Consider the following 27398-nt stretch of genomic DNA (forward strand, 5'->3'; position numbering starts at 1 on the left):
AGGGGACTAGCTCAGTGGGAGAGTACATGCTTAACACAAACAATGTCGCCAGCCAGAAATGCCAAAGCCAAGGAATCAAACTACTTGTTCTACTCCCAAATAGGAATCAAGGCTACACCTAGAGAAGTTGTTTACTTCAATTGCAACAAAGAAGGACATGTAGCCACACTTTGCAAAGCCTCAAAATTGGGGAATTCCCTTACATTTAGGCAACCAAACCAAAATAAAGGATACAAAGAAAAATATTTTCTTTTGCAAGAAAAGAAGCTATCTGTTAACAATTATGACACAAAGCCATACCAATGGTTAATTGATTCTGGAGTGTCTTCTCACATGAAAATTCAGTTGCAGAAAGTAAGTTTAAGTCCATTGTGGAAATGAGAAGATGCATATTAAGGGATGCAGCTCTCAGGAGCCACTGCAGTGTACCTCCAAACCAGACTGCCAGTGACAGATCTTCATTGGCTCCCAATGCATTTCCAAACACAATGCAAAGTGTTGGTGTTGACCTTTAAAACCCTGTATACCTGAAGGAGCATCTCCACCCCCATCATTCAGCTCAGACACTGAGGTCCAGTTCTGAGAGCCTTCTCGGTAGTGGCACCCGCCCTCTGGAATGCCTTCCCATCAGACGTCAAAGAGATAAACAATTATACAATTTTCTGTAGACATGTGAAGGCACCCTGTTTCATGATGTTTTTAATGTTTGATGTTTCACTGTTTGTTTGTTTGTTTTTTTTAAAAAAGTCAAGATGGGCCGGGTACAAATAATAAATTATTATTATTATTATAAACAATATATCCTCTCCTAGTGTCTAAACTCAATTCTACATCAAGGGGAGTCCACAATCTCATGAGGGAGTCTGGTCCACAATCAGCCAATTTTAACTGCCAGAAAGTTCTTCCTGATGTTTTGTTGGAATCTTCTTTCTTGTAACTTGAAGCCATTGGTTCAGGCCCTAACTTCAAGAGCAGGAGAAAGCAAGTTTTTTCCATCTTCCATGTGACACCCATTTAAATATCACATCTCCTCCAGAGGTGCCAACTTGAATAAAATATTGGAGGGAGAATAAGCCCTGCTCTGTATAGTCAATCCCATGATGGGGTGCATGGACACCATTTGAATGGCAATGCCCATCAACTTAGTGAGCCCAGCCCCCTCAAATATTTTATTGGGGGGGGGAGGCAAAGACCCATTGGCCCTAGGAGTTGGCTACTATGATCTCCTCTCAGTCTCCTCTTTTTCCAGGCTAAATATATTCAACTCCCTCAACCGCTCCTCATATGGTTTGGTTTCCAAACCCATGATCTCTTGGTCGCCCTCTTCTGCACACATTCCAGCTTGTCAATATTCTTCTTAAACTGGGGTGCCCAGAAGTGGACACAATATAACAGGTGTGGTCTGACCAAGGCTGAATAGAATAGTACTGTGACTTCCCTTGATCAGGACACTAGACTTTTGTTGAATCATCCTAGAATAGCATTAGCTTTTTTGCTGCTGCATCACACTTTTGATTCATGTTAAGCTTGTGGTCCACCAAGACCCTTAGATCCTTTTCACATGCAAGCCACGTGTTCCCCGTCTTAGATTTGTGCATCTGGTTTTCTTGCCTAAGTGCAGAACCTTACATTTGTCCCTATTGAAATTCATTTTGTTAGCTTGCGCCCAGTTCTCCCATCTGCTAAGATCATTTTGAATCCTGATTCTGTCTTCTGCAGCATTAGCTACAACTCCCAGTTTGGTGTCATCTGCAGATTTGATGAGCATCCTCTCAATTCCTTTGTCCAAGTTGCTAATAGAGACATTGAACAACAACTGGCCCAGGAGAGAAGGAACACTCTGCACCTTGGCACTTTATACAGGAAAATATTATGAAAATGATCTATAGGTGGTACATGACCCCAGTCAAGCTAGCAAAAATTTATCATTTGCCTGATAATAAGTGTTGGAAGTGTAAAGAAACTGAAGGTACTTTCTATCACCTTTGGTGGACGTGCCCGAAGATTAAGGCTTTCTGGGAAATGATATATAATGAAATGAAAAAGGTACTTAAATGTACTTTCCCGAAGAAACCAGAAGCCTTTCTCTTGGGCATTGCCGGCCAATTGGTGTTAAAGAAAGATAGAACCTTTTTTATGTATGCTACGACAGCAGCAAGAATACTCATCGCAAAGTATTGGAAGACAGAAGAACTACCCACCTTGGAAGAGTGGCAGATGAAGGTGATAGACTATATGACATTGGCTGAGATGACTGGCAGAATCCGTGAGCAGGGGAAAGAGACGGCGGAAGAAGATTGGAAGAAATTTAAAATTTATCTTAAGAACTATTATAAAATTGAGGAATGTTAAAATGTCGAGGTTTGGAGAAAGAAAAGGAGATTACAGCGACATAAGATTAAGCTGAAGAAAAGAATAAGAAAAAATATACTTGATAAAATTATTTAGAATTTGCTGAAATAATTTTGGAAATTGGGATGTAGGAAGGGGAGGTTTGGGGGAGTCCGAGAAGAGAGGGATATGAAAAAAAGGTTATGAAATTATACATGTTTGTATGTCTTTTTATTTGTTTGTATTGTTTAAAACTTTTCTGTAAAATCAATAAAAAAATTTAAAAAAAAAAAAGAGAAGGAACACTCTGCACCTTGGCACTTTATACAGTTTCAATGCAAATCTTCTGTATGCCTCTATGTATGAATAAAAGAAGGTTGCTTTATTCAGGTAGCTGAATAAACTAAGGTTCTTAATGGTCATTTTATTATATTTGTTTACAAATTTATAAGCCACATTTAATAAGAAACGAAAATGCAGAATGCAACATAACAATTTAAAAAATCCATAAAACATTATAAAAAACGAGCAATCTGGCCGCCAAATTCTGCACCAGCTGAAATTTCCAAAGGATCTTCAGAAACAACTCCACATATAATGTGTTGCTGTAATTTATTTTTTTTATTTTTTTATTTTATAAATGATATTTATTAAAGTTTCACAGAAAGAAAAGAAATCACATTAATAAAAAAGAAGAATTTCAGAATAAAAAGAAAAATACACAATACCAAATACAAAAAGAAAAAAAGAAAAAACAGTTAAAAACAATTCCGTCTTTTCATTACTTCTTTTACATTTACTTGTTTCCCGGACCTCCTCATACCTCCCTCTTTTGTATTCCAGTTCAGATTGTTGGTCCAGCAATTTATTTCCCTCCTTTTTAATCCTGATCTTTAATCTTAATATATTGTAACATTAAATTTTTACCTATTAAAAACCAATTTTTCTATTCTTTTAACCATTGCTGCTAGAAACCACTTAACTTCAATCCGTCATCATTCTAACATTCATTAATTTTACAGTATTTCTGTAAGTAGTCTTTAAATTTCTTCCAATCTTCTTCCACCGACTCTTCTCCCTGGTCTCGGATTCTGCCAGTCATTTCCGCCAATTCCATATAGTCCATCATTTTCATCTGCCATTCCTCCAGTGTGGGTAAATCTTGTGTCTTCCAATGCTTTGCAATAAGTATTCTTGCTGCTGTTGTAGCATACATAAAGAAAGTTCTGTCCTTCTTTAACACCGATTGGTTGACTATGCCCAGGAGAAAGGCCTCTGGTTTCTTCAGGAAGGTATATTTAAATACCTTTTTTAATTCATTATAAATCATCTCCCAGAAAACCTTAATCCTTGGGCACGTCCACCAAAGGTGAAAGAATGTACCTTCAATTTCTTTACATTTCCAACATTTATTATCGGGCAAATGGTAGATTTTTGCAAGCTTGACTGGGGTTATGTACCACCTGTATATCATTTTCATAATATTCTCTCTTAAGGCATTACATGCCGTAAGCTTCATACCTGTGGTCCATAACTGTTCCCAGTCAGCAAACATAATATTATGTCCAACATCTTGTGCCCATTTAATCATAGCAGATTTCACCATTTCATCCTGAGTATTCCATTTCAGCAGCAAGTTATACATTCTTGACAAATTCTTAGTTTTGGGTTCTAACAGTTCTGTTTCTAATTTTGATTTTTCCACCTGGAAGCCAGTTTTCTTGTCCAAATTGTATGCCTCCATTATCTGATAATAATGAAGCCAGTCTCGCACTTTATTTTTTAGTTTTTCATAACTCTGCAGTTTCAATCTATCTCCATCTTGTTCTAAAATTTCCCAATATTTCGGCCATTTGACCTCCATATTGAGCTTTTTCAAGGCTTTCGCTTCCATCGGTGACAGCCACCTTGGGGTTTTATTTTCCAATAAGTCCTTATATCTTATCCAAACATTAAACAAAGCTTTCCTGACAATATGATTTTTAAATGCTTTATGTGCTTTGATCTTATCATACCACAGATATACATGCCATCCAAATACATCGTTAAAACCTTCTAGATCCAAAATGTCAATGTTTTCAAGAAGCAGCCATTCTTTCAACCAGCAAAAAGCTGCTGATTCATAATAAAGTTTAAGGTCTGGCAGGGCAAATCCACCTCTTTCCTTTGCATCTGTTAGTATTTTAAATTTTATTCTGGGCTTCTTGCCCTGCCAGACAAATCTAGATGTGTGTTGCTGTAATTTAACCTAGAAGTTACCAAAGCATAGACAACAGAAGTTAGGTTTCCCTTGTTCAGATAGCGGCACTGCTGGGCCACCAGCTGAAGCTGATAAAAGGCACTCCATGCCACGGAGGCCACCTGTGCTCAAGCAAAAGCAAAGGATAAAGAAGTATCCCCCACCTATTTACCTACTCCTTCAGAGGGTGCGTAACCTCATCAAGAGCAGGCAACCTCCCATCGATACAGTCGAGGGCACTGCCCACCAAAGGTCTCTCAGTCTCATCTGGAATGAGCTTGAGTTTGTTGGCACTCATTCAATCCAACTTCAACTAGATTGGGACTTTCCAATTTGTGATTTGTTCTTTCCTCTCATTAGCTGCCCCCTGTTGTTCAACTCAGGTTTAATCAAAATGATATAGCATTTAGGGGCAAAGATGCAGCCCAGTAACCCAGCGCCAGAGGCCAAGATGGAGAAGATCTCCACAGCCACCATGTATTTCCCTTTTGAGCTAAAGTAGGTTGGGACAAATGCCAGCCACACACTGCAAAACACCACCATGCTGAAGGTGATGAACTTGGCTTCATTGAAACTGTCAGGCAACTTTCTGGCTAAGAAGGCCACAGTGAAGCTGATACTGGCCAGGAAGCCCATATAGCCCAGGACAGAGTAAAACATGATGGCCGATCCTTCATTACATTCCAGAACAATCTCTTCAGCCATCGTATGTGCATCTAAATCAGGGAAAGGGGGAGAGATTGTCAGCCATAGAGTACAAAGAATAGCTTGAACTAGGGAGCAGGAAACCACAACAGAAATATCCAGTCTTTTTCCCATCCATCTCCTCATACTGGACCCTGGCTTGGTGGCCATGAAAGCTAAAATGACTGTTGTCGTTTTGGCCAAAATACAAGAAATCGCCACAGAGAATATCATGATAAAAGCAGCTTGTTGAAAGAGACACATAACTTTATGCGGCTGGCCAATAAACAAGAAAGCAGAAACAAAGGAGAGCAAGAGGGAGATGAGGAGAGTGTAGGTGACGTTCCGGTTGTTGGCTTTGACTATGGGAGTGTCCTTGTGCTTAATGAATATCCCATGCACCAAAGCTGTGATAAAACAAAAGGAAAGAGAGAAATTAGCTAAGATTATCCCCAACGGTTCTTTGTATGACAAGAAGCTGATCTTCTTTGGAACACACAAATCTTGTTCTCTGTTTGCATAATGATCTTCTGGACATTGAGTGCAGTATTCTGCATCTAAAAAAGGAAACAAATTTTGTTTTATACATGGATGTACTTCTACGTACAGTACATTACTGAATTCAATAAAACTGAGTGAATTTTTCTGTGCTATTTCTGGGTAGGAAAATGGAGCAAAGTGGATTTTGTCATATATTCTTTAGTGAAGTACAATTATTTCACTATCCAACAGTTATTTCATTATCCAACAGTCTTTCTTTCCATGAATGGAAAAAAATAAGTCAGAAATTTTGGCTCACTGAATACTAAATAAAATTCCATTTTTAGTTTTTATTGTTGGATGAAGAATTGGAAGTAGTGGAGGCCTTGTCCATTTCTTCTTTCATGAATAAAATGATTTAAAATAACATTACTCTTAAAACTGGATCCAAAAGTGAAGTAAAAACTCATTGACCTCTCAAAGATTTGTTAGAAAATTCTTTTAGCTCAGGCATATTTACAAAACAGTGTATGGTGACACCTAGCTCAAAACCAGTGTACACAATCTCAGTTACTTTTGCATGACTATGAGCATAGCAGATCCCCTCACTGATGGTATTTTAATTCCTGGAACATCACAAAGCAAGAGTTATTGTGAACTACATATTCTTTCTGTCCTGGTATGCTCAAATCCTGTTTATTTCTAAATTTCCTTTCCTTTTCTTCTGAGAAGCTGAACACTATGCTAAACAACAAAGAAATGCTGTGGGTATCACCACCCGCACTAAATTTGGAACATTTAAATATGAAGTAAATTCTTGTCTATAAACTGTGTTGAACAAGTGATTGATAGCAGTTAATAACCTGAGGAAAATGCTATGAATAAAATGTATTTACCTCTAAATTTAGAAATCCTCCCTTCTGGACATGGAAGACAATCGTAGCAGCAGAAAGGTTTTTCTTCCTTCTTGCTCTTGCTGTAACCTGGATGGCAAGCGTCATTGCAGACAGAAAGCGGCTGTACCTGTGCATAAATGAAATTAGTGGGTGTTTAAAAACTGAGCTCCAGCTCCACGGGCCTTCTGGCGGTTCCCTCACTGCGAGAAGCGAAGTAACAGGAAACCAAGCAAAGGGCCTTCTCAGTAGTGGCACCCGCCCTGTGGAACGCCCTCCCACCAGATGTCAAAGAAATAAACAAATGTCTGACTTTTAGAAGACATCTGAAGGCAGCTTTTAATATTTGATGAATTATGGTATTCCAATATTTTGCTGGTAGCCGCCCAGAGTGGGAAACCCAGCCAGATGGGTGGGGTATAAATAATAACTTCTTCTTCTTCTTCTTCTTCTTCTTCTTATTATTATTATTATGCATTCAAATTTTGGGGAGGAGAAGGGAGTTGTATGACGATCTTTGCAATAAAGATAGGAGCAAGGTAATTCTTTATAACCAGCAGTAAAGTATTGCACTTATGTGAAAGGAGAACCTGTGGCCACTTATCCCCTGCCCAGTGGGTCAAAGTAAGGATGAGGCACTTTTGGGATCAAAATTAGAATTTTATTTATGTTCATTTGATGAGGACTGTAGCTTGATATCTACTCTGACAAGGCACAATACTTTGTATGAAATAAGCACACCATACAGAGATAGCTGAAAGGTTCTTACAATTCTAACTTTAAACATGCCTCAGAATAGACTGATTTCTTCTAGAATGGCCATTGGTCTTACACTTTGAGTAAAACACTTCCAGCCCCATCTAGGATCTTCATTTTCCCCTCAGGGAAAACAAACTGGATTGCCATGTCTAGCTAACTCCTAATTCAGACCTACTATCTGACAGTTTTAACCTATCTAGGATCTAACCAGGTTCTGTCCAAGCACTTTCTAGGTACTTTCCAAGCCCTAAAGCAATCCTATCTCCACTAACTGTCAGACAGGCCCTATTTGACCATTTAACTGTCAAGTTCTAACTTCAAATTCCCTACTGTCTCTCCTGATTGGGTGACACTCAACCCATTGTCTGGATGCTCACGTTCCATGCATCACAAGTTATATTTCTCCAGTTCTCCTATCAAAAGGATTTGTGCTACCAAAACGATGGATGGACAATTATTATTTTATCATTATTCTTATATATTTATTTATACCCTGCCTTTCCCCCTGACATGGACTAAGGGCTGCTTACAGATGAAATGCGAACAGCTAAAAAGCGGCTTGGGGGAGGTCATAAAAACAATTAAACATTAATAAAAATAACACTATACAGAAGCATAAATGATCTAATAACAATGTACAGGTAATTACAATACCTGTTTAAATGCAGTTGGCCATACAATGTCTTCCACAGAAATGCTCAGGATTTTGTCTTCAGGAGCTAAGGGATCTATCTTTCCAACTTTGGCTCGAAGAAAGGAGCGGTTTGGAAATGTCACCCAATTAATAATATCAAATCCAGCAGTGATATCGCTGTTATGATTAAAGGAAACCTTTTCTCCAGCACTGTTGTTAAATGAGACTCTCCTAAGGTAGCGCTGAAGCTAAATTGAAACAACAAAAGGCAAATAATATGGATATATAAGATGCTTCAAATAGACTATATACCACTGAAAAGCACTGTGCGTACTTCTCAAAGTGTTGCAAAATTTCCTAAGCCTTCAATCATTGTCATAATTTTTGCAACCAATCTATTGCCATCAATAACATGCGCAAGTCAGGTAAACACAAGGATGGAATCTATACAAATATAAAAACCGTTCTGAAAATGCTTTTCTTAAGCTTTAAAAAAAGAAAAGAGATCCAAGAAGCAAGGGCAACACAAGGTTGTTTGCGGGATTGTAAATAATTGCAAACATCAGAAAATGCCAACAAGCCTCCAAAGACCTCATCCAAATAAGACAAATACAGGGTAACCCCTAGAAGGTCCAGTATGATTCTTCTTAGCGATGGGGTCTAAAATGGTTTTTAAAGTGAATGCAATTAAAGTTTTTGTTTTTTTGTTTTTTATGAAGGAAGTCGTTTGAGCCCCAGCCCTTAGTGGCCTCTCTCTGGGGCTGCAGGATCTGGGCATTGACCTGCCATGGCTCTTGATTTAGAAACTGCTGACCTCTTCCTAGCACCATAGTTCCGTGTTTGAACATGAATGAGTGCATGGGTTGCAAAGCATGCGCAAATTCATGGGGGAAACAGGAAAGCTATTGCTAATATTCAAGGCAGATATCGACATTCTCCAGAAAGAAATGCATCATGGGGAAGAACAGGGGGAGAAGACTATTGCCAGAATGTCCTGTTTGAAGACTTCCCCAAGCTGTCTGGTTGTCTGCTATAGGAAGGCCTTGGACTGAGCTAGCAGGATCCTTCCTTTGTTCTTAGTGTATTCAGGACATTACCTTCCATAACTCTTGATTCTGAAGTTTTACTCCTCCATCCACTGTCACTCTGCCTTTGTATCTAGATGGATGCATGGCCTGCAGTGCATGTGCTACAGCAAAGACTGCATTGTACACACTGTAGCTATGGCCAGTCAGGCTCATTTCAAAGAGAGATGCAGGAAGTGTCTCCAGCTGCTCTTTCCCGCTGCAGATGTCTCTATGGTCCCTTTCTGTATCAGTTTTAGGGAGAGAACAGTCAAAAGCTGTTTCCCAAAAGACCCTAAGAAAAGCATCTTCTTTCTCTGAGGTAGGATTTCTCCCCTGAATAAATTTCTGGAATCCCATAATCTCCTTTGAGTGAACTGCGATGGATAGAGCACCGTGTATAATGTCTATTTCCCAATCTCTTTGAAAGGAAACGGATGTGAATTCCATCTGTGCCATCATTATCCAGACTTTGGCCTTCATTGTTACGTCCTCTGTTTCCAGAAACCATGGAAACATTCTCAAGAATAGCATAGTATAAATTTCACCTTGTAATACCACAACGTTGGCAGTGCTACAAACAATAGCTTTGAATGTATTGACCCACTCGGTCACCTTTTCTTCCATACCAGTGGTAAAATACAGTGTTGGCAAATTTTGGATAAAGTCGAAGCAAATACCTCTCTTGGAAAATTCAGGAAGCACAGTCTGTACAAACCTCTCTCCATTGTCACCATTGATAAAAACCACCCCAATCCATATCCACCTGAAAAACAGCAGCAGCTGGAGGATTCCTGCAGTCTGATGCTCTTCAGCAGGAAACATCCATTGGAAGAACGCTTCTTGCATTTGGTCATTTATTACTAGATTAGAGCCAAATCCAAGCTATAAGAAAAAATAAAATAAAATCCAGAGATATGAAATGTTAAGAGTTTTTCCATAACCCTGTTAACTCTCTGCCCTCTATAATGACATTTCCTAGACATGGAATGTCTGGTGTTATCCTTTTCATTCATATCTCTGAGTAGATATAAATATAAAACAGGAAAAGCAAAATATTACCTGAGGAGCAAGAGCAGTATAGCTAGCTTATTGCAATACTATGTTCCATGGATACACATTACCTGCGAAATCTTGTAGATATATAGAGTCATTGCCACGTAGAGACACACATTTGAATCGGGACCCATAATGAAAGCTACTGCATTATCATGCACATCACACTTGTAGTTTGGGATGAATCTGCCCCTTGTGGAGAGAAGTTCCATTGAGGCCCGACTGGTCTCTCTTGCAGTGAAATGGCTGTTATAGATGTGGAAGCCCAGGGTGAGGTTGGATAAGATCCAGGGATTTTCATTGATCTCATTTACAGCAAATAAGAAGGACAGGATGTGCTGGTAGGTCTGAGTTATATATCTGCAATCAGATTTTCATGCTGTGTCAGAGCATCTCTGCTTCAGAATATATGCATCTCTGAATTTTACCCCAATCTATTTTGAATCCACACATACACATTCGCCCTGCTTCAAATCCGTAGTGATATCCACTTTCATTTATGGATCTGTATGTCTCTTCTGCTAATATTATTCTAGTAATGCCTGTTACACTGATCTGCTCTCACAGGGTGGGGCGACAAAATTGATTGGAGGAATTTGCATGTCTTAGAAAATGGATCTTTGATGGGCAGGTAATCTAAGTCATAATGATTTGGGGAGAGAACTGAAAGGGAGATGTGTACTGCCTTGTGAACAAGATCTTCAGGTGAGGGAGCTGTGTGGTCTTTCACACATTGGAATAAAGGTGCATACCCTCCAACATTCCTCAGATGAAAATGGGGACATATCTCACTCCCCCAACTAACCCTCCTTGACTCCCCCCCCCATTTCTCTCCCCCCCCCCACAGAGTATTTTCTATCAGGAGAAGCAAGCGGCACCACCACCACACAAATGGGACACAGCCCACACCCTCTCCACTGCCCTGAAAAAAACCCTCCATCCTGATTTCATTTCACATCATTCTTTGGTAGATTTCCAAAAAGAAAAAAACACACCAATAAAGAAATTTTAGAAAGGGGCAATCACTGGGGTTTTGAGGGGTTTTTTGTGTGAAAAAATAAATACTCCTTGCCGTCTGCCAGGGCCGTCTTAAGCATCTGCGGTGCCAAGGTACAAAGATCCACCTGGCGCCCTTAGGTTGCCCAGAGTTCTCAACCTTTTTTTAGGGAGTTGTAGTCTTTTTTTTAGGAAATAGTTGTTTACCTTTAGAACAGTTGGGGGATGCAGGGACGCATGACACCAACCAGAGAGGGTGCCAGCGCCCCATTCACAGGGGCGTATGAAGGTGGCCGTGGGTTCCGGGGGGGGGGATGTCGGGTGGCACAGTTGCCGCCCTGTCCACCCGCTGCCTCCCCCCCCCCCCACTGCATGGCGGCTGTTTTGGCTGTGTGCACACTAGTGCCATGTAACGGTTTGGGTGCTGCACGACGCATTCTGTTGCTTGCGCCAAGTTGCGGGTTCCTTTGCTGGGTTTTCCGTTGTCGGAGCATGCCAACAGTGGAAAAGCCAGCAAAGAACCCGCAGTTTGGCGCATGCAACAGGATGCGTTGCGCGGTGCCCACAACATTACACACTGCTCCGGGCATGGCGCAGAAACCGTTAGCCGCCATGCAGCTGCGGCAAGAGCTGACAGCCGAGTGGAGCAGAGCCCGTTGGAGCACCGTGGGCTCTTCTGCTGCGGGCGGCTCGGCACGAGTTCGGCAGCGAACGTTGGAGTCTGAGGAAGAGCTGCCCTCAACATCAGAGCCCGCAGCACTCCGATGGGCCCTGCTCCGCTTGTCTGTCAATGGACTCTTACGCTTGGCCCCGGACTCTAAGCCTGGCACCCATAAGAACCCGACGCCCGGGTGCCGTGTACCCCTAGTGCCAACAGTTAAGATGGCCCTGCCCTCTGCTCCACTTCCCCTTTCTTCCTGCCCTCTGCCTTCCCCTGAGAGCCAGTGCATCACACGGGCTGGGCCTTAGTGACAGCAGCCTGTGCAGGGGGGGGGGGTAGCATCCTTCAGATGCTGCTGAACTGCAACTCCCAACATCTCTGACTGTTGGTCACCATGGCCTGCCTCAGATGGGAATTGAGGTTCAGCAACATCTAGAGGACAATAGCTTAGCCACGTCTGTCTTAAGAAAGTGACTGAAATGTAGGCATCATTCATCCTAATCAACACTCTTAAAAATGAATGAGAGTTGGAGGATGATGCTTTGGATATAAGCACCGGAACTACACAATAACACCACCACCACCCATTACCACCAATGCACATTGAGATGTAGAGAGCGATGGCATCCCAGTAATTTTACTCCGAGTTTATTCTAAGAATCTTACCTGGGCAGATAATGGTTAAAACCTAAAACTAACAAATGTATTACGGCATAAATGTTTTTGTGCTTAAGTGCATTTCATCATAAATAAACTCTAACCCATGAAAGCTTATACTATAATAAGAGTCGTCGTCCCCCCCGCCGCCGCCTTTTCTCTCTCTTTTTTGCTGCAACAGACTAACACAGCTAGACTGTCTGGAAAATGATATGATCAAGAAATCAATTCCTTACACAATGTCATCAAGGAGTTCGTGAGAGGGATGTTTTTCGAAAGTTATAGGGCTGGAAAATGTGTAGATTTGAGATATGATGCCAGCAATGATGAGGTCTCCTGACTGATAATACTTGTAATTTACTGGAAGAGGGTCACTGATACCACATTGAGCTACAGTTAGATTCCACACAGCCCGAGGAAGCAGCAGCAATACCAACAGCATGAAACATACCATCTTGAACACACATCTGCCTTAGCACTTATTCTCATGTTCCCTGACCAGCACTGAATGGTCACTCTTTTGACTTATTGACAGCCAAGACTATACACTGCAGAGTATCAGCAGTCAGAGTGACCACCCCCTGCCTGTCTTAAGCACCTGCTTTGGATGCTACAGGAGATTTTAATAGCACCCATCAGTCTTGGGCCTTTGTTTTTGCTGTGGCTAATGGAACTCCCCTGGGACGCAGAGAAGAAGATGAAGTAATCATGGTGAATTTGATAATTACTCAGTAGCAGTGCTATTTTTCTAGAAAAGGAGGTGTCGGAACTCAACATGAAGGCCTCCCTTGTTCTCCTAGAATGGCAATGGCTCCCACCTGAGAGGTGCCGGAACTGAGTTCCAGTGAGTTCTGGCTGGAAAAATGCCCTAATAAAAAAGCCCATATATATGTACTTTGTAGCATAAAACCAGGTATGGCTTGAACAGTGAGGCTGTATTTAAACATATCATTATGAGGACCATCTGTACTATGCATTTAAAGCAGCAGCATACTAATTTAAATAGTCATTGCTCCCCATCCCATTTATTTATTTTTTGAAAACTGCTGTTTATTAAGGGTCCTCAGGATGTTAGGAGACCCCTCTCTCCCCTCACAGAGCTAAAGTTCTTAGAGTTCCATAGGAAGAGAGATTGATTGTTATACCACTCTGGGAATTGTAGCTCTTTGAAGGGACTATTACAGAGGATCAGAGGTTTATAATCTTCTCTTCCAGGTCGATCCAGGTTTTCATTAGCTCCCAATATAATGAAACTCAGTTGTTTCAAGCCCCATAAGACGGAGACCAGCTGATTTTATATAGTTTCATTTTATAGGTAATCTAAGCTTCTTCCCGTGAAATACAAACAAATTCAAAATATTCTGCCATTTCTTTGGTATTCCTTCATGGGGAAGGAGGCAAAGAAGCTAAAACAGAAATAAAAACCTTGGAATCAACTTCATTTGAATTGTTGCTATTCATACAGCTAACATTGTTTTAGCTAACTTTTGGTGAACATTTAGCTAACTTTTGGTGTATAGCGAAGGTTTCACAGCCCCTCCCACTTAAAAAAATGATGTAAAGAGGATGGCGTATAATCAGGGACCAAAGAATGATCTGGTAAGAGGGCATGGTAGATAGTGTGAAATAAAGAATTAAATTAAATTTTTACAGATACCTAAAAGTGATTGGATTAATGTGTAAGAGAGGAGCAGAATTATATATTGAACTTTTCACTTCTCTGAATGTGCAGCATAATACCCACCAGTTTGAACCTATCAAATTACACTTTAAACAGGCAATAGACATATTCCACAATTGGTTTTTTTGTGATCTATGGATCAGTCTATTTTCATTCAAAGGAAGTTGGACATATATACATTTGTAAGTCTCATCTATGACACTACTGCATCATCATCAATCTGTGCCTTAAAAGCGGTGGGAAATAAAATTTCTCAGGGACTTCTGGGGAAAACCTGGACATTTCCTTTAAAAGGGAAAAATCCCCCCAGATGGGCATGTTGGCCCCCAAAGAGAGGACATGTCCGGGTTTTCCCGGACGTATGGCAACTCTATGTAAGGATAAAATGGGGAAGGGGAGAACAAGGAATGCCACCTTGAGCTCATTGCAGGAAATGTGGGGTGTAAATGCGGTAATGATGGGAATGAGAAAACCTGAATCAATTTGGGTGCTTTAAAATACAGGCACGTCCTGTCAGTAACCCTTAAGAAGGCTGACATTTATCTGCATGTGGTAGTGTTTTCCAATATACACCTAGGGGTGGGAGGAGACAACCCGTGTTTCCTCTTCACCAAAATGGTGTAGAGGCTGCATTCGCATGGGGCTTCCAGTGAGGTGCCACAGCCATTGCTCCCACCCTGGCGGCAACAGCAGGTGCTGCATTCCTTGGAGGCTGATTCTGCAACCCCTGTGGATCCTGCCACCTGAGGTGTTCACTTCACCTTGGCTTCTGGGTAGTAGGCTGACCCTGCCTCAACCAGAGGATCAAAGTAATGATGAGTCCCTTTATAATTTTCTTTATATACACTTGATGAGGATTATAGCTTAATTGTTATTCTTATAAGGCACTACACTTTATTTCAGTCAAAACTCTATACAGAGATGGTTAAGAACATTACTTTAAAATCCCATTTTAACTTGTTCAGGAATCAACTAATTCATCAAGAATGGCTATTCTGTTCTATTAAGCCAGGAACACGATCCCAGCCCCTTCTAGGAACTTTCAGAATCTAGGTTGCCCTGCCCTAACTAACCCTTTCCAGGCCCTCTTCTAATTCCTGTCTAAGACATATCTGACAGTTAAGTGCTATTTATGGGCTTTCCAATTCTGACAGATTAACGATAAGAGTCTAACTTCTAACGCCCCACACCTTCTTGATTGGTCGACCCAAAAGCTAGCTCAGCTTGGAATCTGTGGCCTCAGGACACGAAAACTTTTTGTTTCAACCCATTTGTTCTGTGTCTGTGCCTATGTGTCCTCTTTATTTATTTTTTAAAAAAGCAATAATATAAATGAATAAAATGAATATAATATAAATATAATATAAATGAATAAAATGCCAACTTTTAAGACAAATGCGGACAGTTTTTGTGGTACTCTTTTCATCTGAATATCTCATTATACCAAAGGACTTTATTTTTTAGGTCAGTGAGTAGAATCTTGTCTTCCCAGTGAGCTTAGGGCTGCCATACGTCTGGATTTTCCCGGACACTGCAAGGATTTCAAAGGCGGAATTTATGTCCAGGGGGAATTTCTGAAAGGTGGCATTTTGTCCTGGATCTCAGGCAAGTCGATTTTCATGGTTTTTACTTTTTGAAATACGGCAACCCTAAGTGAGCTGGACCATGGTTTCTTCTGCAACGTCTCACAAAAATGTAACTCAGAATAGGTGATTATTTCCCCATTATAATTACCTAATTAATCATAATTATATGCTACTTTTTCTCCAGGTCTCAAGGCAGCTGAAGTAACCATGACTAAAACTGCAAGACATAAGGATTCCATAACTATCCCCAATCGAATTCTGTGTGATGGCTTTGTAAATCTGATCTTGGACACAGTCATTGTGTTTGTGGCCATTCAAATCAGGCTGTCAGACCCAGCAGAGAACCCATTAAGGTATAATGTGGAGGCGACAGAATGGGTGTAGAGAAGGAATCATATTACAGAAGCTACTGCCATTTGCAGTCCTTTTGCTTCTAGTGGCATATAAGATATCTGACATGAAATCTAGTGTCAGCAACTCTCTTCCTAGTTTTCACAAGTTTTACCAACCTGGAGACTTCATTATTGCCAGCATTATAGCTCAAATATTTAGACATGCCAGTACAACATATTTCATAGAAAGGCCTTCTAACGACATATCTGAAGACAATGTGTAAGGTGTTCGTTTTTTAAAAAAAGTTTCTTTTCAATGTGATATATCTTTCCTAGCTATGCCAAATTACCCATCAGCACTGTGATGATCATACGGTTTTATTCATAGCTGCATTAAGTATTTAAGAATGTTCTGACTGTAAGAAAGAAACTGTTTCTTTAATCTGATCATATTTTCTGAGAAAGTATTGATAAGTGGAAGCTGCCGTCACTCCAACATAGAGCATCTTCATTGTCCAGAGTAGGTCACTTTTTCAATCCCTGACACCTTGAGGTAGGGCAGCGAAAATGTCAGAGATCCACGACCAGCCAGTGTAGACATTCTGAGCTAAAAGGCAGCTTCCTATGTTCTTAAGTGATATCTCATTACATTTGACTTTATTTATATTTGATCCCATTTTGAAGAACAACACTAAAGGTGATAGTCAGCCTAAGTCATGTTCAGAGTAAACCCATTGAAATCAAGGGAACTGGATTACTGTAATTCGTTCAGGTATTTCAGTGGGTTTACTTGGAGTATGACTAATACTGAATATCATCCTATGTACTTAAAGACCTTCAAAATCTGGAAAGAAATGGAGATTTGGACAATTTCAGAGATGCTCTGAATGCTGTATCAGCATTGTGCTGGGAAGCACAGATGATAAAAGCACATCTGGGTGCAACAATATTTCATCATTGAAATATTATCAGTAGTGGCACCCACCCTGTGGAATGCCTTCCCATCAGATGCCAGACAGAAAAACAATTATTTGACTTTTAGAAGGCATCTGTTAAGAGAAGTTTTGAATTGATGTTTTATTGTGATTTTAATATTTTGTTGGGTGACTGGGGCAACCCATCATATGGGCAGCATAATAATAATAAAAAATTATTATTTGTATCATGCTTACCTCGATCAGAACCATTATACTATATTCAGGAATAATGCATGGAACTTAAGAGAAACATATGTCATATTGTGTGGCAAATCCATGCTCACAGTGCAAGTAACTCTAATTACAGGGTGATAACCCGCATCTACCAACATATCCTGGCCTTGATATTTGCTGTCAAGGAGATCAATGAAAATCCCCAGATTTTACCAAATGTCACCCTGGGTTTCCATATCTATAATAGCAATTTTGATGCAAGGTGGACCTATCATGCCTCACTGGAACTCTTCTCTACACTGGGCAAATTAACCCCCAACTACAGATGTGATAGTCAGAACAATCCAGAAGCAGTTGTCGGGGGACCTGTCTCTGAAGTCTGTCTCCACATGGGAGATATCCCAAGCATCTATAAGATTCCACAGGTAAGATGTATAAATGCAGTCAGAGAGGTTAACAAGGCATCTGCTCATCCGTTTACTTGTAAAGGTTTTCATTTGAAACAATTTATTTGCAATGTGTGTTTTTTCATGTGATACTTCCATAAGTAAGAATATAAGAAAAGCCCTATTGGATTAAGCCAGCAACCTATCTAGCCCTGCATTCTGTTCTCAAAGAAGCCAACCAAATGCCTTTGGGAAGTCCACAAGCAGGACATGAGCGCAACATCACTGTCCGCACCTGTCATTCCCAGCAATTGGAATAACAACAACAACAATAATAACAATAACAATTTATTATTTATACCCCACCCATCTGGCTGGGTTTCCCCAGCCACTCTGGTCAGCTATTCACTACCTAATTCAAAATGCTATATGCTTGTGCATAAGATTCCACAGAAAATATGCATGGCATTTGATTGCCAAAACCTTTAACATTTCAAGGTGTGACCTTGGATGAGTTCAGGCAAATAAAATATATTACTGAAAATGAGATCTATCTTGCAACTTTATGGAATAAATCTCGACATATAGTTAAAAAGGTTACCAAACTCCAAATGATCAATTAACTTGTGTTACCTGTTAAAGGGACTACCCTAACCTGAAGTGGATAAAGCCAATAATAGGTGAAAGATTATGCTCTGCCTTTCCTATGTATATCAGAAGTAAATCTTATGATTTCTATGGATTGCAGGATTAATTAATTGCATGATATATATATATCATGCAATATCATGCAATATATAACACATTTTGTTACTTATAACCTATAATCAACCAAAAGCTGCTAAGTGTATAAGGATATTAAGATGGATGAGATATAAGGAAACACATTCTGCTGAGGTGGAGTTTTAATGCAAAGGTTTGATGTCTCTGGACTCAGAGGTTTACATTGCTTAGAAGAGACTGACTTCCAACATGCGACATTGAGGGGGTCCACAAGTCCTCCTCCTCCCTGTTTTCCTCCTCCTCCTCCTTCCAGTTCTTTCAGATCCCATGATCTTTCCAGATTGAGTAATGGCGGAAGAATGAGTAATACCATCAATTCATTCACAGAGATGAAATAGGAAGCCCCAGTAATGATGTATTTGAGCTGCCTGTGATTTCTCTGTAGTGGAGTTCAGAGCCCACCTTTTCTTCAGAATCTTTGTACAGCGGTACCTCGGGTTACAGACACTTCAGGTTACAGACGCTTCAGGTTACAGACGCTTCAGGTTACAGACACTTCAGGTTACAGACGCTTCAGGTTACAGACTCCGCTAACCCAGAAGTAGTACCTTGGGTTAATAACTTTGCTTCAGGATGAGAACAGAAATCGTGCTTCGGAGGCATGGCGGCAGCGGGAGGCCCCATTAGCTAAAGTGGTAATTCAGGTTAAGAACAATTTCAGGTTAAGAACGGACCTCCGGAACGAATTAAGTTCTTAACCTGAGGTACCACTGTATTATGATCTTGCAGCCCACAAAAAAATCATACAGGATTGGTCTCCCCCCCCCCCCCACAAAAAATAATACAGAATTGGTCTTTTTCTCCACACATAATTTTGCAAATTTCCATTAGATCATATATGGCTCCCCTGCAGTGATAGAAAAGACAACCCAACCTGCTTTCTGTAACCAGATGTTCCCAAATTTGGAGCTTCAATATAATGCAATTCTCCAGATACTGCTGTATTTCAAGTGGATATGGATTGGAGTAATTTCTATAAATGATCACAATGGAGAGAAGTTCTTACAGAATATGATCCCCAGGTTAGCCCAGAGAGGCATCTGCTTTGATTTCATAGATAGAATCCCCAAAATGTCTTTTTCCAGTTTTATTAAGAGTTCATTGATCAAGTTATTTGAAATGCATGAAATTATTATGAGGAGCAGTGTGAATGCAGTCGTCATTCAAGGTGAAATTGAGACAATGATTATCCTGAAGTCAGTCTCCATGGTTTTAAAATATGAGCTCCTTGCAACAAAGAGAAATGGTAAAGTTTGGATTATGACAGCTCAGATGGAGTTCACTTCCTTTCCTTCTCAAAGAGATTGGGACATAGACTTCCTACATGGTGCTATATCCTTTGCTGTCCACTCCATTGAGGTGTTAGGATTTCAGAAATTTCTTATGTTAAGAAACCCTACTTCAGAGAAAGAAGATGGCTTCCTTAGGGTTTTCTGGGAGCAGGCATTTGGGTGTCAGTTCCCCAACTCTATGGTAGATCTACAGGATGAAGGCATCTGCAGTGGAGAAGAGAAGTTGGAGACTCTGCCTGCCTCTGTTTTTGAAATGAGCATGACTGGCCACAGCTACAGTGTCTACACAGCTGCCTTTGCAGTAGCACATGCATTGCAGGCCATGCATTCATCTAGATACAAACGCAGAGTGACAGTGGATGAAGGAGTAAAACTTCAGAATCAAGAGTTGTGGAAGGTAATGTCCTGAATACACTAAGAACAAAGGAAGGATCCTGCTGGTTCAGTCCAAGGGCTTCCTATAGCAGACAACCAGACAGCTTGGGGAAGCCATCAAGCAGGACATTCTGGCAATAGTCTTCTCCCCCTGTTCTTCTCCAGTGCCCGGTTTTCAGAGGCATGATGTATTCATTTCTGAAGAATGTCTATGTGTGCCTTGAATAGAAGCAATAGCTTTTCTGTTTCCTCAAGGAATTTGTAGAAGCTCCAGGTCTCACAAGATTCAGATAAGTAGCAAAAGAATTGAATATTATGTGGAAATTCCAAAAATACATGATGATGAGCAGGGAGTATTTTTTTGCTGTCCCTGCCTTCCACCACAGCATGTGTGAATGATACAGCTGTGGATGCAGTGGTGGCTGTTCCTCCCTGTCATATCCTGCTGCTGCCCTGCCAGGGTTAGGTTTGCTTTATTAATTACTATCTCAAGGTGGTATGTGCACATCTTCTACTCTATATCTATGATTACTCAGCATAAAGCTTTGCAAAAGTTCTATAATCAAGTGGAAATTATTGTCAGCCTTTGGCATATCCTAAAGAATTGCCTTTGTTTTATTTTCTTTACCCTGCTTTTCTTTAGCTTAACCACTTTGTTAAGAGGATCATATTTAATAATAGTGCTGGGGAAAAGGTTTCCTTTAATGAAAATGGGGAGATAGAGGCTGGATTTGATATTATAAACTGGGTCACATTTCCAAATCAGTCCTTTCAGAGAGTCAAAGTTGGAAAGATAGACTCCATGGCTCCCCAAGAAGAAGCGTTTAGCATTTGGGAAGAAGCCATTGTGTGGCCCAGAAGCTTTAACCAGGTGAGGTCCATTTATTTTTGTTGCATATCTATTACTTCCAGAATGATTCACAGTTCACCTATTGACATTTCTCAGTTCTGGGTTCACCCACAGCTTTAGTGTAGGTATGGAAGAATGTTTGAATATGCTGTGTCAATTAAGTGACGTGGGTGGCGCTGTGGGTTAAACCACAGAGCCTAGGACTTGCCGATCAGAAGGTCGGCGGTTCGAATCCCCGCGATGGGGTGAGCTCCCGTTGCTCAGTCCCTGCTCCTGACAACCTAGCAGTTCGAAAGCACGTCAAAGTGCAAGTAGATAAATAGGTACCGCTCCAGTGGGAAGGTAAATGGTGTTTCCGTGCGCTGCTGTGGTTTGCCAGAGGTGGCTTAGTCATGCTGGCCACATGACCCGGAAGCTGTACGCCAGATCGCTCGGCCAATAAAGCAAGATGAGCGCCGCAACCCCAGAGTCGGTCACAACTGGACCTAATGGTCAGGGGTCCCTTTACCTTTTGTAAACATTTTCACCATCAGATCCTAACCTTGAGGCAATTAAAGACATATAAATCTACAGAGAGGAATGGTCAAATAAATGATGCACTTGAAGATGTTGGGGTTGTGCTGCTTTTCCTCAGAGCCAAACATCCTGAGTGGCCATTTTCCACCAATCTTTTACTTGCCTTTTCCATGATCATTTAGCCATCTGTAACTTACTAAAATAACTTGGCCAATCTGATTATCCAAAGAGTTCTTGCCCTAAGCATGACAGGGAGATTCTGGTCTTAAAGATTCTGTCTTCTTTCCCATATGGTGGCACTGTATGAGACAGTTCTTCAAGTTTCCAGAATGTAATGTCCTTTTTACAAGCTTGCAAAACAGAAAACCTTCTCTTCTTTCATTTGTGGACAGGTGCAGCCCCGTTCTGTTTGTAATGATAAATGCCCATTGGGTTACCATAAAGCAAAGAAGGAAGGGGAGCCATTTTGTTGCTATGACTGCATTCAATGTCCTGAAGGGAAGTTTTCCAACCAGATGGGTAAGAGACATCATGCACAGAGCCTTTCAAATGAAGTGTCACTCAGGTATTCAGAAATCCATTTCCCTTGTGTGGAGAAAATTGTTCAGAATTCAGTGAAGGATGTGGTTCTTGATATGAAGATACAGCATGATATACTTAACCATTGCAGGCCTAAGTCATTGAGAGCTGGTCATTATCTACACCAAGAAGGGAAAAAACCCCACCACTCTCTCAGAAGAAGTTATAGTGTTTGTTCAGAGAAAATCTGAAGATTGCAGAGTTACAATTTTGGAGGGAAAGTTAAAGTTATGACAGCCTCTCCATCTTAAGGAAAAGGCACTATTAGGGCTCAGCATGCTCAGTTACCACAGAAAAGGCCAAGGGAAATACAAAAATAACTTTCAACTCATATTTATTATTTTGTTATTTTAATATTTATTATTTTAGTAGAAAACAAATTGTGCTGCACTGCATAGAACCTTGAATTTTCTTTTTCAGACATGGATGAATGCCTTCAGTGACCACAAGATCAATACCCAAACATGGAACGGGATTCATGCATGCCAAAGGACATCAGCTTCTTGTCTTATGTAGAACCTTTGGGGATCGCTTTGGCAGTTCTTGCTCTTTCCCTTTCTTTGATCACAGCTTTGGTGCTTTGGGTCTTCATTAAGCACCGAGACACTCCCATAGTCAAAGCCAACAACCGGAACCTCTCCTACACTCTCCTCACCCCCCTCCTGTTCTCCTTCCTTTGTGCTTTGCTATTTATCGGTCAACCTGAGAAAGTGACGTGTCTCCTTCGGCAAACAGCATTTGGCATCATCTTTTCAGTGGCAGTTTCTTGTGTGTTGGCCAAGACAATCATTGTGGTCCTTGCTTTCAGAGTCACCAAACCAGGTTCCAGGATGAGGAAATGGGTGGGGAAACAGCAGGCCACCTCCATTGTTCTTTCCTGCTCCCTGACTCAGGCCCCCCTTTGTTGTGTATGGCTGGCAACGTCTCCCCCATTCCCAGATTTGGATATGCACTCTGTGTCTAAAGAAATTGTTCTGGAATGTAATGAAGGGTCAGTCACCATGTTCTATAGTGTCTTGAGGGTTTTGGCCTTGTTGGCTGTTGTCAGCTTCACAGTGGCCTTCCTAGCCAGGAAGTTACCTGACAGTTTTAATGAAGCCAAGTTCATCACCTTCAGCATGCTGGTTTTTTGCAGTGTGTGGCTGTCCTTTGTCCCCACTTATCTGAGCACAAGAGGAAAATATATGGTGGCTGTGGAGATCTTCTCCATCTTAGCCTCCAGTGCTGGTGTCCTAGGCTGCATATTTTCCCCAAAATTCTACATTATTGTGTTGAGACCTCAACTGAACTGCAAGGAGCAACTAAAAAGAAGAAAGGATTGACATATCTGATATTATATAGCCCTTATCCATCTTAAATCAGCTTTGATAAAGCAATCAGATATTTACAATCATGTTGGTTATTATCCCGTTCCTTTGATAGTCATCATGTCATATTTTGCAGTTTTATCTCCTCAGTAAAATGTAAATGCCATGCAAATTGTTATTCTTTATAAATGTTTGATATATTTCTGTTAAATAAATGGTTGCTGTAGAGAACCAGGCCTCCAATCCTGGGTTATTAGACTGCACATGTTCCCCAAAATGTTTTATTTTTGTGCGTGAATGGAACAGCACAGAACAAAATAGATGAATAAAGAATTGACACAATTATCTTGTTCATTATCATATTCAACTGGGAACCATCATCATGTTATATGTTTATTGGAACTGAGGTTTATGATACAGTTTTGATTTTTTGTGTTATTTGCTGGACTTTCTTTGTGCCTTGTTTGCAGGACAATTTCTTTGTGCTTTCAGTAGGCTCAACATTTAACTTGCCTTCTTGTTGTGAAGTGGATGAGAGTGTGCATGTGTGAATTCTGCATTCCGCTCAACCTTTCCCCAATGCTGTGCAGCCTCCCTAGCCTTCCAATTCGATCCCAAAGTTCTTCATCTAGTTTCTCAACCAAACGTTTCCCAACTTTAATCATAGTGTGATGAGAGGAGGAGAAGACCACTGTGTGAGAATATTTTATATTTGAGAAATAATACCTTTACCCAGTGTCTTAGATCTTTCAAGAAGTTGTTCAAAACTATTTAGGTCACGTACTGCCTGATCACAAATACTTGGTGGTTTAGAAAGTGCATGACCTACAGCATACAGTATATCTAAGACCAGAATTTCATTGCCATGCTTAACAAAAAGCTCTGTCATCTGTAATCTGGGTGAGTTACTTTAGTATGCCACAGCTGGCTGAGTGATCATGGAAAATGCAAGAGGAAGAAGGAATATTACTGAGCAATGACCACTCAGGGATGCTTGGCTCTAAGAACACCCCTCAACCAAATGGAAAGGTTTTTCCTTTGGAAAAGCATTGGGCTCAATATTTGTTCTAACATGGGAGACAATGTGGGGAAAGTAATAATAGAAAAATGAAAACAGTGGGGATCTAGTAAAAAAATAGATGTAATGTAATAAAGCATAGAGAGAAAACGGTGGTGGGAAGGCCCATTTAAGAACATCAAGACCGCTGTAGCCACCCCCAACGACACGTTCTCAAGATGGAGGGGGAGGGAACAGCTGCAGTCGCCTGCGGTTCCTGCGCAATGTTTGCCATCTTGCCAAAGGTTGCAGGCAGCTTTACCTGCAGCAATTGCATGTTGATTGCCCTCTTAAATGACAAAGTCCAGCAACTGGAGGAACGTGTAGCTACGCTCCAAAGAATTAGAGAGCTGGAGCTCTTCTTGGTAGCAACAGAGCACACCGTCTCCACCAAGGAGGAGACAGGGGACTCCCCTGAGAAGGAGGCTAGTTCACCAACACAGGAGCCAGATATATGGAGAAACATGACTCAAAGAAGTAGGAGGCCCAGGGTTCGCTCTGATTGTTTAGAAATACACAATCGCTTTGAGGTCCTCTCCCCTAGCATGGAAGACGAAGAGCAGACTCCATTTGAGGATCTCTCCCTCATTACAGTCGATCAGGTATATGAAGACGAGCAGCAAAGTCAGTCCTCAGGGAATGTGCAGGCGACCTTGGAACGGACAGCTCATGGAAGAACCCCGACCAAACCTAAGAGGAGGCGTGTAGTGGTGATAGGGGATTCCCTACTGAGGGGAACAGAAGCAGTGATCTGTGGGCCTGACAAGATGTCTCGGGAAGTGTGCTGTCTCCCCGGGGCTAAGATCCAAGATGTAACTGAACGACTGCAAGGAATCATAAAACCCACTGACAAATACCCCTTCCTCTTGGTTCATGTGGGAACCAATGACACTGCAAGCAATAGCCTCCAGAAGATAAAAAGAGACTACGAGGTTCTGGGCAGGAAATTGAAGCAATTAAATGCACAAATTGTCATCTCATCTGTCCTCCCAGTTGAACGACGTGGCCCAGGGAGAGAGGGAAAAATAGTGGAAGTGAACACCTGGTTTCGCAAATAGTGTAAACAGGAACGGTTTGGATTCTTAGATCACGGACTGCAGTTTCTTGAAGATGGGCTTCTGGCAAGCGATGGGCTGCACCTCACAACGGTTGGGAGAAATGTTTTTGCCAAAAATCTCAGAAACCTCATCAGGAGGGCTTTAAACTGACTAATGTGGGGGAGGGAGACAGTGCTCCTGAAGGTAGGAGTCTATCAATTGATGAAGATGATCATCCAAATGTCATAGACCAAATGGAGCAAACAGCACACAGACCTAGTGGTGGGAGGAAAAAATCCTTAAATAAGAGACACGGGGGAATGATTAATGGACTTCAATGTCTGTACACTAATGCGCAAAGCATGGGAAATAAACAAGATGAGCTTGAGCTCTTGGTACAGCAAACTAAATGACATAATAGGCATCACTGAAACCTGGTGGGATAAGTCCCACGATTGGAATGTAATAATGGAGGGATACAATCTATTTCAGAGAAACAGACCAGACAAGAAAGGAGGAGGAGTGGCGTTATATGTCAGGGATGTGTATACCTGTGAAGAGATCCAAGATTTAGAACCTCAAAGCCAAAGTGAGAGCATTTGGGTCAAAATTAAGGGAGAGAAGAATAACAGTGACCTCATTGTGGGAGTTTACTATAGATCCCCAAGCCAAACGGAGGACATAGATGATGCCTTCCTGGAACAGATGGCCAAGCATGCAAAAGGAAGGGAGATAGTAGTAATGGGGGACTTCAATTACCCGGATATTTGTTGGATGTCAAACTCAGCCAAGAGCATAAGGTCAAACAGATTCCTCACTGGCCTTGCAGACAACTTCATTGTCCAGAAAGTGGGAGAAGCAACAAGAGGAACAGCCATTTTAGATCTGGTCCTAACCAATGTTGATGACCTGGTTAGTGGGGTAGAAGTGGAAGGATCATTAGGCACGAGTGATCATGCTCTTCTGAAGTTCTGAAGTGATCATGCTCTTCACAAGATGGGTGACACCTGGCTTGAGAGCAGTACATGTGAAAAGGACCTAGGAGTCTTGGTTGACCACAAACTTGACATGAGCCAACAGTGTGACGCGGCAGCTAAAAAAGCCAATGCAATTCTGAGCTGCATCAATAGGAGTATAGCATCTAGATCAAGGGAAGTAATAGTGCCACTGTATTCTGCTCTGGTCAGACCTCACCTGGAGTACTGTGTCCAGTTCTGGGCACCACAGTTCAAGAAGGACACTGACAAACTGGAACGTGTCCAGAGGAGGGCAACCAAAATGGTCAAAGGCCTGGAAACGATGCCTTATGAGGAACGGCTAAGGGAGCTGGGCATGTTTAGCTTGGAGAAGAGGAGGTTAAGGGGTGATATGATAGCCGTGTTCAAATATATAAAAGGATGTCACATAGAGGAGGGAGAAAGGTTGTTTTCTGCTGCTCCAGAGAAGCAGACACGGAGCAATGGATCCAAACTACAAGAAAGAAGATTCCACCTAAACATTAGGAAGAACTTCCTGACAGTAAGAGCTGTTCGACAGTGGAATTTGCTGCCAAAGAGTGTGGTGGAGTCTCCTTCTTTGGAGGTCTTTAAGCAGAGGCTTGACAACCATATGTCAGGAGTGCTCTGATGGTGTTTCCTGCTTGGCAGGGGGTTGGACTCGATGGCCCTTGTGGTCTCTTCCAGCTCTATGATTCTATGATTCTATAAGTACTAATAATCATACTAATCAGTGCCTGGACCCACACAGTCAATCCTCTATGATATGCCAAGTTGGGCCAGGGTCAAGGGAGCTGACTTATTTAAGCAGGTTGTCTACATGCTAAAAGCAATAGTAGAAAATGAAAACAACTAGTGAAAAAGTTATGAGTTATTAATAGATGGAACAAAATAAAGCATAGAGAGAAAACTGATGGGAAGGCACAATAAAAACAACGCTGGAGAAAAAATTGGGATCAAGTGGAAAGATCATTATTTAGTCTTTCAATTGGTAATGGTACGTCATCAATTGCAATT

The 27398-nt window shown here is 41.2% G+C and overlaps 1 long non-coding RNA gene across 1 annotated transcript; it reads right to left on the minus strand.

The window, feature by feature from the left end:
- Positions 1-5141: 5141 nt before the first annotated feature.
- On the minus strand, positions 5142-7660 carry LOC308461124. The gene is made up of 3 exons (XR_013978808.1): positions 7397-7660; positions 6631-6757; positions 5142-5811 (listed from the first exon to the last, which is right to left on the minus strand). It is a non-coding gene; the product is annotated as an uncharacterized lncRNA (long non-coding RNA).
- Between the last annotated feature and the right edge of the window lie 19738 nt (positions 7661-27398).

The sequence above is a fragment of the Podarcis pityusensis genome, assembly GCF_964106645.2.
Source record: "Podarcis pityusensis genome assembly, chromosome: 13".
NCBI classification, from domain to species: Eukaryota; Metazoa; Chordata; class Lepidosauria; order Squamata; family Lacertidae; genus Podarcis; species Podarcis pityusensis.